Source organism: Bos indicus, chromosome 15 (genome assembly GCF_029378745.1).
Source record: "Bos indicus isolate NIAB-ARS_2022 breed Sahiwal x Tharparkar chromosome 15, NIAB-ARS_B.indTharparkar_mat_pri_1.0, whole genome shotgun sequence".
In the NCBI taxonomy this organism is placed as follows: domain Eukaryota; kingdom Metazoa; phylum Chordata; class Mammalia; order Artiodactyla; family Bovidae; genus Bos; species Bos indicus.
This window is the reverse complement of record NC_091774.1, coordinates 63,533,199-63,543,159: the sequence shown is the minus strand read 5'-3', so window position 1 is coordinate 63,543,159 and position 9,961 is coordinate 63,533,199. Positions and strand designations below refer to the sequence as shown.

Sequence of the window (9,961 nt, the reverse complement as noted above, 5' to 3'; positions counted from 1 at the left end):
AAGGGGGAAATTCCTTCTTGTTTGCAAGAAGGGAAAACTGGCTTTAGGTTTTCCTCCTGGACATCTGCTTGATCTTGCTCTGGAGCAGAGCAGAGGGCTGGAGAGGCAAGGCAGGCAGGGCGCTGATGGGGGACTGAGGGGGTGAGGATGCCCCAGTTTGTCTTGGTCAAGTGCGCACTGTGCTGAGGGCTGTAGCGTTTGGCTCTCTTGCTGGTTTTCCTACCTGTGAGGATGCCCACTGGGTGAGGAAGCATTCTGAAGAGTCACGCTTCCAGCCTCAGCCTGCCCTGTAGGGGAGGGAGGTGATGAGATTCCAGCTGAGTCAGTTTGACATTTCAAGCTGAACTAACTAGCACTCGGTGACAGGAACGCAGAGGTGGTGGAACTTGCTTGAGATCCACTACTCCGGTTGAGAAGGGAGATTTGGCAGCAGTGATTAGAAGACAGAAAACAAAGCAAAGCCTAAACTGTTTCATGTTTGTCTGGCACTGAGCAGAGCGTCTTCTATAAAGTTATTACGCTAATTAGAAACGGTCCTCATGTGGTTTGATTTCAATTACTTAATCACAGAATCCAGAGTCAGAGCAGAAAAGATCTTAAAGATAAGACTCCTAGGCCAGTAGTTTCAAATGATGTTCCAGGAAGTCCTGAGTGGGAGTGGGAGCCCAGGGAGGTTACCAGGACCCTCTCGGGAGGGGTGAGGATGGCTTTAGGTGGGAGAGGGTATGGAGGAGGGTAAAGATGCTGAGAAGGTACGTCCTCTGGTCTCTCTCCTAACCTCAAGGTAGAAAATATATTGCTTTTATCTGCTTTCAAGGTCAGTTTTCGTTATAAGATTACTTTTGTCCAAAGAATTCCCCAGTTAGAGAAAGAAGGGCTTCCTTGAAATCCATTTCTGAGATAAGTAAACTGAAGCTCAGACTGTGGAAGTGACAAGCCACAGCCCACAGAGCCCTGAATGGCAGAGCCAGGACAAAGGTTGTCTAGTTTTGACACCCTGTCCCGAACTGAGGGGTAAAGTTAGCCTTGCAAATTCGAGGTGCATTTACTAAGCAGCTACTAGACAAGAGTCATGCTGCACGGTTTTCTTCTTCTTCTTCCTAAAAGATTAATGCAGTTATTGCATCCATTTGGTGCCTTTACTGCCGGAAAAATAACAGCCAGCAGGGGCTTTCTTGGGTTACCTCGGTAAGAGATCTCTGTAAGTCAAACACTATTAACTTTAATGAAGCGGCTTTGATGGTGGGGAAGAGACAGCTGACACCACATTTCCCTAACAATAAACCACTCTGACAGATAAAAACAAACAGGCTCAAGATAACATATAGCATTTCCAGAACAGGGCCAATAATGAATGCAGACGGATGTGAGTTGGGGTTTCCTCTAGGCCGTGTCCCTCCATCTGTTGTGGAAACTTCTAAAAGGCAGGGCAGGACGATCTAATCTGGCTTTTACAGAAACCACTGCCCGGGTTATTATAAGGATGGCCCTGGGAGGAAATTTTAAATAAACTGAATCTTACCCTGGGCTCTTACTGAAACCCTCTTTGCTCTGATTTAGCCATCAGGTCTGAGCGCCAGTGGTGTGTTTATCCAGTTCTAGTAACCTGGGTCATATATATACTCCTCCACCGTCCCTGCCCTGGGGTGACCCAGCCTGTTGCCATCCGCTCCCTGGGACTGAACCTGTGACTGGTGAGCACTACCCACGGGGCTGCCACGGCTCACTCCCTCTTGGGCAATCCCCATGGAGAACTGCGCTTAAAACAAAAACAGGAACAACAGCAGCACCCAAAGCAATCAGGGTTAGGCAAGGTTTGGTGCTAAAGCCTGTTACAAGCAGCACAGAGGAAAATGGTATAAAATTTTGAGCTCTGACACGCTTTGGTCATCAGTCATTAAATCTAGGTTTCAGTTAGATGATGCTGAGTGACACACCAGTTTTTAAAGAATGTTTATTTCAGTTTCCTCACCAGACTCTGTCACTTTGCAAAACACCCTAAATGGTCCTTTCACTGGGGACTGCTTTAATGTGTGCAGTGGAGGAGTGCTGTGTGCTTACCAAGCTTAGTCATGTCTGACTCTTCGCAACCTCATGGACTGTAGCCCGCCAGGCTCCTCTGTCCATGGAATTCTCCAGGCAAGACTACTGGAGTGGATTGTCATCTCCTCCTCCACGGGATCTTCCTGACTCAGGGATTGAACTCGCGTCTCCTGGGTCTCCTGAATTGCAGGCAGATTCTTTACCACTGAGGCATCAGGGCAATAGAGGAAGGATTGTTATAATTATACTTTTGAATTTGTAAATCATTTGCTACATGTATTTTCTCATTGGATCTTTACACCTTCTCTACTGATGGAGATTTTTGATAGTCTCACTGATTTGCCCAGGTTCATCCAGGTGCCTTTAGAAGCAGCACTGGATGGGTTTCAAGTTTTATTCCAGTCTGATGGGAAACTCTTAGAGTTTTCTCCAGGTGTGTGTGTGTCTTGGGGGTGGGTGCGGGTATAGTGGCTAGAAAGCAGAAGACCCTGCCTAAATTACTTATTGCAATCCGCTGGTAATTCTAGAACCCTAGTGTAGCCTTACACACAATGCCATTTTCTCTGAAGTGTCTTTCCTCTTCTAAGACAATTAACAAGTTACCCAAGTACCTGTTTTCATCAGTGATAACTGTTACTCAGCCAGTGTCCATTTTGTTAGGTACTTATGCAAATACATAATCATATCTTTACTATTCACACCAGTTCTAGAGATGCTGTTAGTACTTGCCTGTTCTCCATGAGGAAACTGAGAGACATTAAGTAAGTTGCCCAAGGTCGTGGGCTTCTGAACCTGTGTTTGTCCCACTGTACCACACCATGCTTGGGTTTGGGTGTGAACATACGGTCAAAGCTGAACAACAGGAGAAAACGAGGCCCTAAATTGATGAAACTGTACATTAATAATAATAAAAGCAATAACACCAGTAGTTACCATATGCCAGCTCCTGTGCGAATGTCTCACCCACATGATCTCTTTCACCTTGACACTGCGCTTTGCAGGTGGAGACTCCTGTCATCCTTCAGTGCACTCCACCCCTTGGGATTTAGCTTTAGATAAGTACCCCTCTTCCTTTGTGATCTGACCATGAAAAGATATTGTTTGTTAACTGCATGTAGTTCACCCTGGACATTCCCCTCTCCCTGCAATCTAGAGATTTGACTTAAACCTGGGAGAGACTCAGACTCAACTGGAGATTCAGAGTGACCCAAACAGGCTCAAACATGCTCTGAAACCTGCAAGAAGAATAATATACAGTTCTAAATGCAGGGCACATTTTCATTTCGAGGCAGTGGAGGCCTGCTTTAAGATTAGCCCCTGTGAAAAGATGTAGGGCTCTTAAGTGTCCACAAGCTTAAGATGGGCCAGCTGTGTATAAGACATGGCTGATGAAGCAGCAGATGCAGTCCTAGGAAGAGTTTTGAACCATGGATTGTCCTGGGATCCCTAAGGAAACGAAGGTAAAATTTTGTATTATTTTACGGATGAAACCAGGCATCTATTTATGAGGTCACAAGATTAATTTGGAGTCCTTCCCAGGTGATGGGCAGAAATAGACTTGTTTAGGTTAGGGTCACCCTCCTTGACCTCACAGTTTCTGGTGGAAAAGCAGACCATCCCATGAGATGATGGGCAGACAGAGCCCTGCAATTAGAGGCTGACCAAAAAGTAAAGCGGCACTTTCGGCTTTGCAAGGATTACCGCATGACCACATTCTGGCCTCTTGGAGATCCCATGACATAGTTAATCTTATTCTTACCTTTTAATAAATTGGGAAACTAAGGCTTACAGCAGTTGGACAGAGGCTGCGGGTATGAAAATTTTAATTATACCTGGTATGGGACTCTAATGCGGAGTTTGAAAGACAAAGAAAATTCCCATTGCCCCTTCCCACACCCTTAGCTGAGATCAGATTTCTCTCTGATAGATACGCTAGGAGGGCATGGGTTAATGAGGACCCTGACTGTGGGGGTGGCCAATGATCACTGGGAATTAGCTCTCACCCTGTGTTCAGGTCCCCAGGCAGCAAAGGGACTTGGAGTCCCGGGAACATATTTCCTTGTCTTCCAGCGTGAGAATGCCTTGTAGGGGCCAGAGTGACCTCTGGGTTTTGTGGGACTCTGTGGGAGCCATCCGTGGCAGACGAGGACTGATTGAGAGCTGCCCACTCAGATTTCTCCAAAAGGCACCGTTTTCTCTGTATCACAGCCGCCCTCGGGATGCGGCCTCCAGCCTTGACTCTGGCGGCTCCAGGCTTACAGCCCAACAGAGGCCAGTGAGAGTTTGTGGTGAGGGCTGAAAATATGGGCGGCGTTAGGCGGGGAGTGGATTTCCCTGATACCCTGGCTTTTCTCACCCAGTGTTTTTATATGCAGATAAAATGACAGTAAAATGAACAGCAAGGCCTTGCTCAAGGCGGGGAAGGGCTGCTGTGAAAAGCAGTCCCAGGCGCGTGAGTGGAGTGCTCGGTGGGGCAGCCCCTGCCCACCTGTGTTGTTCCCCAGCACCGGAGGAAGCCGGGGCGTCTTCAGTGTCTGAGCCTCCGTGGTGTATTGATCCCCTTCGGCCTGCAGCGCCCCCTTCTGGCCTGCCCTGTGTCAGGCAGTCATTGAGCTCCCGCCCAACCCCTGGTTTCCTTCCATCAGGCTTCCCTGGTGGCTCGGAGGGTAAAGTGTCTGCCCGTAATGCGGGAGACAGGGGTTCGATCCCTGGGTCGGGAAGATCCCATGGAGAAGGAAATGGCACCCCACTCCAGTACTCTTGCCTGGAAAATCCCATAGACTGAGAAGCCTGGTAGGCTACAGTCCATGGGGTCTCAAAGAGACGGACACGACTGAGCGACTTCACTTCACTTCACTTCCATCTCCCTGGTTTCCTTCCACCAGGAGGGATACAGGGCCCTGCAAGGGTCTCTTGCCCGTCTTGTTTTATGTGGACTTTGGCCCAGGGGACACAGTCACAAGCTTTCCAAAAGTGCGGTCACGACCATTCTTGTGATTACCCCCTTCTAGTCTCCCAGAAACTGGGCTGGTTGCGCAGTTAACTAATTTCAGAACCTCACAAAGCTCTGCCCTCTAGTGGGTCTTTGGGATACATTTCAATTCTCCGGAGAAACAGGAAGAAAGGCAACATTTAATGTTAACATGCTAAGGGTATTTTAGATAGAATGGCCAGAGATCGGAGCGCCTGGAACTTGACAATTGAAACCTCTTTCTGCTTCAGTCACCCTTTCCTGGCATTTAACAAGTTAGGGAACTGTCCATACCAATTTAGGCTATTTTAATAAAAAATGAAATGACACATCCCTGAAAACAAAACTTGGTTTGGATTCCTTGTTCTTGCTCAGGACAGTGCCTCTGCAGCCCGTTAACTTGTTTCTGTGGTTCGTTTACATTACTGACTGATAACGCAGTTGATTTTTGGATTGCATCAACTTCCTCTCTGTTTTCTTTATGAAACATCCCATTGACATTTTTCATCCTATAACAATTTATCTATTTTCCTGTATGTAGAGCAGAAAATGCCTTTTGTAACATATGTATGTTAATATTTAATTTTTTTCCATTTTTTCAAAGTGAGGGCAGATCTTAATTTATATGGCAAGCTGAACTGTGTGCTCCCTTCCTAAAGTTTTTAACTTTACCCTTAAGTTGACTCTTGCCTACTCGGTGACCTCACACCCTAATTTTTCCGTTTACTTCCTGTACTGCATTTGAAGTGCCTATAAATCACATCTTAGGTCAACCCTTTCCTTAACATGAATAATATTTGTATTCTCGCTGTGCAACACAATTTTACAGCAATGCCCGTTTATTTTTTGGCAGTCTAGACTTTTATTCTTTTTTCTTTTTCAAAACCCTATTAAATTTCAAGCCTCTCTTTTAGCACTTACAGTGATTACTGCTTTAATGCACCAATTTCTTGCCGCTCAAGGCATATCTGGAAAATGCCACATGTGAGGTACTTGATGGGTTGACCCAGTTTCATAAGGGCTCAAAGCAGCATTGGGCCCAGTCAGGCTGTGATGTGGAGGCAGAAGCATAAGGGATTGGTGAGCCAGACCATGGAGAGTGGATTCTTACCTGGTACTTGGGTTGGCTGCTACCTGGGTTACTGCCCTTCCCTGCTCCATGTAGCACCCTCCTTTAATTAAAATGACATACTTTAATGATCTGTAATCATTGGTTTGTTTCCAAAAGCTATCAGGTTGCATGTGGAAAAGTCAGTGGAGCAGAAACAAGATCCACTGACCTCATCGCCCCAGCATGGAGGAGGGAAAGTCAGCATTTGGCATAGGGAGGATGCATGCAGTTAGAAATTTTATTTCAATCGTATCTTCTGAGCTTGGCTTTTTGTGATAAACTCTGGCCAGTTCCTTTCTTACTATTCCTCCCCCTTATGAAGAATCATTCAATTGAACCCATTTTCACTTGTGTTCTTATGAGCAGTGTGTGTGTTGGATGTTCTCTGCTGAAGGTCTTAGAGTTCTAGTTATTTGTGCCCTTAGATGGTGTGAAGTCAGTTTGCACCTACCCAGCAGTCGGTCAGCAGTATTTACAGATCAGTGGGAACTCAGGACTTCAGAGTATGGTGCCTTCTATAAAGTCATGAATATGGCCCAGTTTTTTAAAAAAAATGGAAATATAGGGACTTCCCTGGTGGTCCAGTGGTTAAAACTCCACGTTTCCATTGCAGGGGGCACAGGTTTAATCCCTGGTTAGAGACCTAGGATCCTGTGGCACAGCCCAAAGAAAAAGAATAGTGGATTTGCAATATTATATTATGATTGTGGCTCAGTTTGCCTTTCAGGGAGATGTAGCAGAGTGCTAAGGACCCTTCAGTCAGATGAATTTTCTCTGACCATGAGTATGTCACTTATCCTTTCTAAGCATTATTTTTTTAATCTGTAAGATGGGAAGGAACAATGTGACATTGGATGAGGATTAAATGAGGTGCATGTAAAGTTCTTGGAGAAGGGAAGGGCAATCCAGTCCAGTGTTCTTGCCTGGAGAATCCCGTGGACAGAGGAGCCTGGAGGGCTATAGTCCATGGGGTCGTACAGAGTGGGACATGACTGAAGCGACCTAGCACATATAAAGCTCTTAGTACATAGTGCTCAATAAATATTAATTATTATATTTGAGGATCGAAGATCCTTTATAGGATCAGCTTGTGTGGGATGAACCTGGACTGAGGGATCTGAAAGGCCTGAATCTGGACTCCTAACTCATGCCTGTTACCTCAGTGACTCTGGACACCCCTATGGCCACCTGAGCCTTTATGTTCTCATTCTCTAGTGAGTGACCATATCCCACCACCCCAGGGGTATTGTGAGGCTTCTGTGAGCTGGAGGATGTACTAGGCTTGGCACTCAGTTCAGTTCAGCTCAGTCGTGTCCGACTCTTTGCGACCCCATGAATCGCAGCACGCCAGGCCTCCCTGTCCATCACCAACTCCCAGAGTTTACCCAAACTCACGTCCATTGAGTTGGTGATGCCATCCAGCCATCTCATCCTCTGTCGTCCCCTTCTCCTCCTGTCCCCAATCCCTCCCAGCATCAGGGTCTTTCCCAATGAGTCAACTCTTTGCATGAGGTGGCCAAAGTACTAGAGTTTCAGCTTCAGCATCAGTCCTTCCAGTGAACACCCAGGACTGGTCTCCTTTAGGATGGACTGGTTGGATCTCCTTGTAGTCCAAGGGACTCTCGAGAGTCTTCTCCAACACCACAGTTCAAAAGCATCAATTCTTTGGCGCTCAGCCTTCTTCACAGTCCGACTCTCACATCCATACATGACCACTGGAAAAACTGTAGCCTTGACTAAACAGACCTTAGTTGGCAAAGTAATGTCTCTGCTTTTGAATATGCTATCTAGGTTGGTCATAACTTTCCTTCAAAGCACTGCTGCTGCTAAGTCACTTCAGTCGTGTCTGACTCTGTGCAGCCCCATAGATGGCAGCCCACCAGGCTCCCCCGTCCCTGGGATTCTCCAGGCAAGAACACTGGAGTGGGTTGCCATTTCCTTCTCCAATGCATGAAAGTGAAAAGTGAAAGTGAAGTCGCTCAGTCGTGTCTGACTCTTAGTGACCCCATGGACTGCAGCCTACCAGGCTCCTCCGCCCATGGGATTTTCCAGGCAAGAGTACTGGAGTGGGGTGCCATTGCCTTCTCCGTTCCAAGCACCAGAACTTAAGAAATGTTAGCTGATCTCCAAATCCCCGTCTCCTGAGGTCACGTGTATTGTCTCCAACAGACACTTGAACTTTGTTTTACTTGATATGAGTCAGAGGTAAAGAAAAGACGACCCCTTAGAATGACACCCACTCTCCAAGTTAAAAATAATCATTTAGCACTTCGTTTAAGACACCTTCAAAAGCTCAGGAGTCTTTGGCTCCACAATTTAAAATATTAACTGAAACAAATATTGCTGTTCTGTTAAAATTCAATGCTTGCATATCTTGTTACAAAACAGTGGATTGAAAGTTTTCCTAATCATTCTGCTGTGGAATGAAACTCCTTGGTTGGGAAATGGTACACAAGTTTTGGGGGCACCGAGTGCTTTGGACATTAGCAGTCTGGCTGGAAAGATGCCATCTGCCACGTACCTGGCTCGAATGTACTAGCACAGCTCTGGGCAGAAATTTTGCTTGAGAGCAGCCCAAAAGGACTTTTTTTCTTTTGTAAATGAAGAATTCAGCTGATAATCAGTGCTTTCTGGGGATTGTAGCGGTGAGAGAAGGGGTCAATGACATGGGATCTACACGAAAGCTGTTTTCTGTCTGCTCCACGAGCAGGTCTGTGAGAAACGGACCTGCCAGAACACCCGCCCTTGGTGTGAGCAGTCTGTTTTCTGCTTACATACACAGACTTGATTTATAATCCCAGTCCGGACAGCATCTGAGTCTAATTACCTAGGTATATGAAAGTTCAGGAGATCGCAACTAAGTTAGCAATTCAGGGATGCGCTTTACCAGAAGCAGATGGAAAAAATAAAACACTTTAGTTTATGACTATTTTTCTATTTGGGGGAAGGAGAAAGAACAAAAAGAGTTGCCAAATTGATCCTTGTCAAGCACTAATTAAATATTATTCATGATTAATTTTGATGTTGATGTATTCAGCGTTTTAGCTGTGTCATAAATATCTGAAAGAATGAAATAACTCACTTTGTGTAGCTGTAATAAATCATGCATACCACAGTCCCCACGTGGCCTCCTGAGCCAGCCCCTTATTATTATTTTTTTAGATATGTACACTTTTAGTGACTTTTATGGTTATTAGAGATGTGAGGAAATAATTTCCTAATTATGCCTTGCTGCCATTACATTTAATTAAAAACAGATATTTGTTAAATTACAAAGAATGAATAGTTTCTATTGTATAGAAATAGTTATTGAAATATTTACAGATGAAATGATATAAAACTGGGGATCTTCTTTAAAAGAAAATCCAGGGTGTCTGGAAGAGGAGTGAGTGGTTGGGGATATAAATGAAACAAGAGTAGCCATGAACTGATAATTTCTGATGCTCAGTCATGGGTCCATGGAAGTTCATTTTAATATCCTCTATTTTTTGTATATTTTGTAATTTTCTATAATAAAACTCTAAATTGTATTTCTTTGGGAAGAGGCTCACATATATTCCTAAAGAGTGACTTAGTGGGTTTTCACTGTAAGCATGCATTCTTTCAGTTACAAACCATGGCTCAGAAAATGGGGTTGGTAGACTAATAATGATGCAAGTGATGAACATACCAATACCAGCTTCTGTTTAATTGAACATCAGCACGATGCCAGGCACCCTGCTATTTGCTTTACACATTTATTTATTATGCAGGTTAAGTATTTTTATCCTTATTTTGTAGATGAATAAACTGAGACTTAAAGAGACTCAACTACTTGTCAAAGACTACATACTCTG

At 45.0% G+C, this 9,961-nt stretch overlaps 1 protein-coding gene across 2 annotated transcripts in view; it reads left to right on the top strand.

Annotated features, from left to right (window-relative positions):
• The window catches only part of LOC139187349 (uncharacterized), a 200,990-nt gene that overhangs the window by 15,180 nt on the left and 175,849 nt on the right, over positions 1–9,961 (top strand). The window lies entirely within an intron of this gene.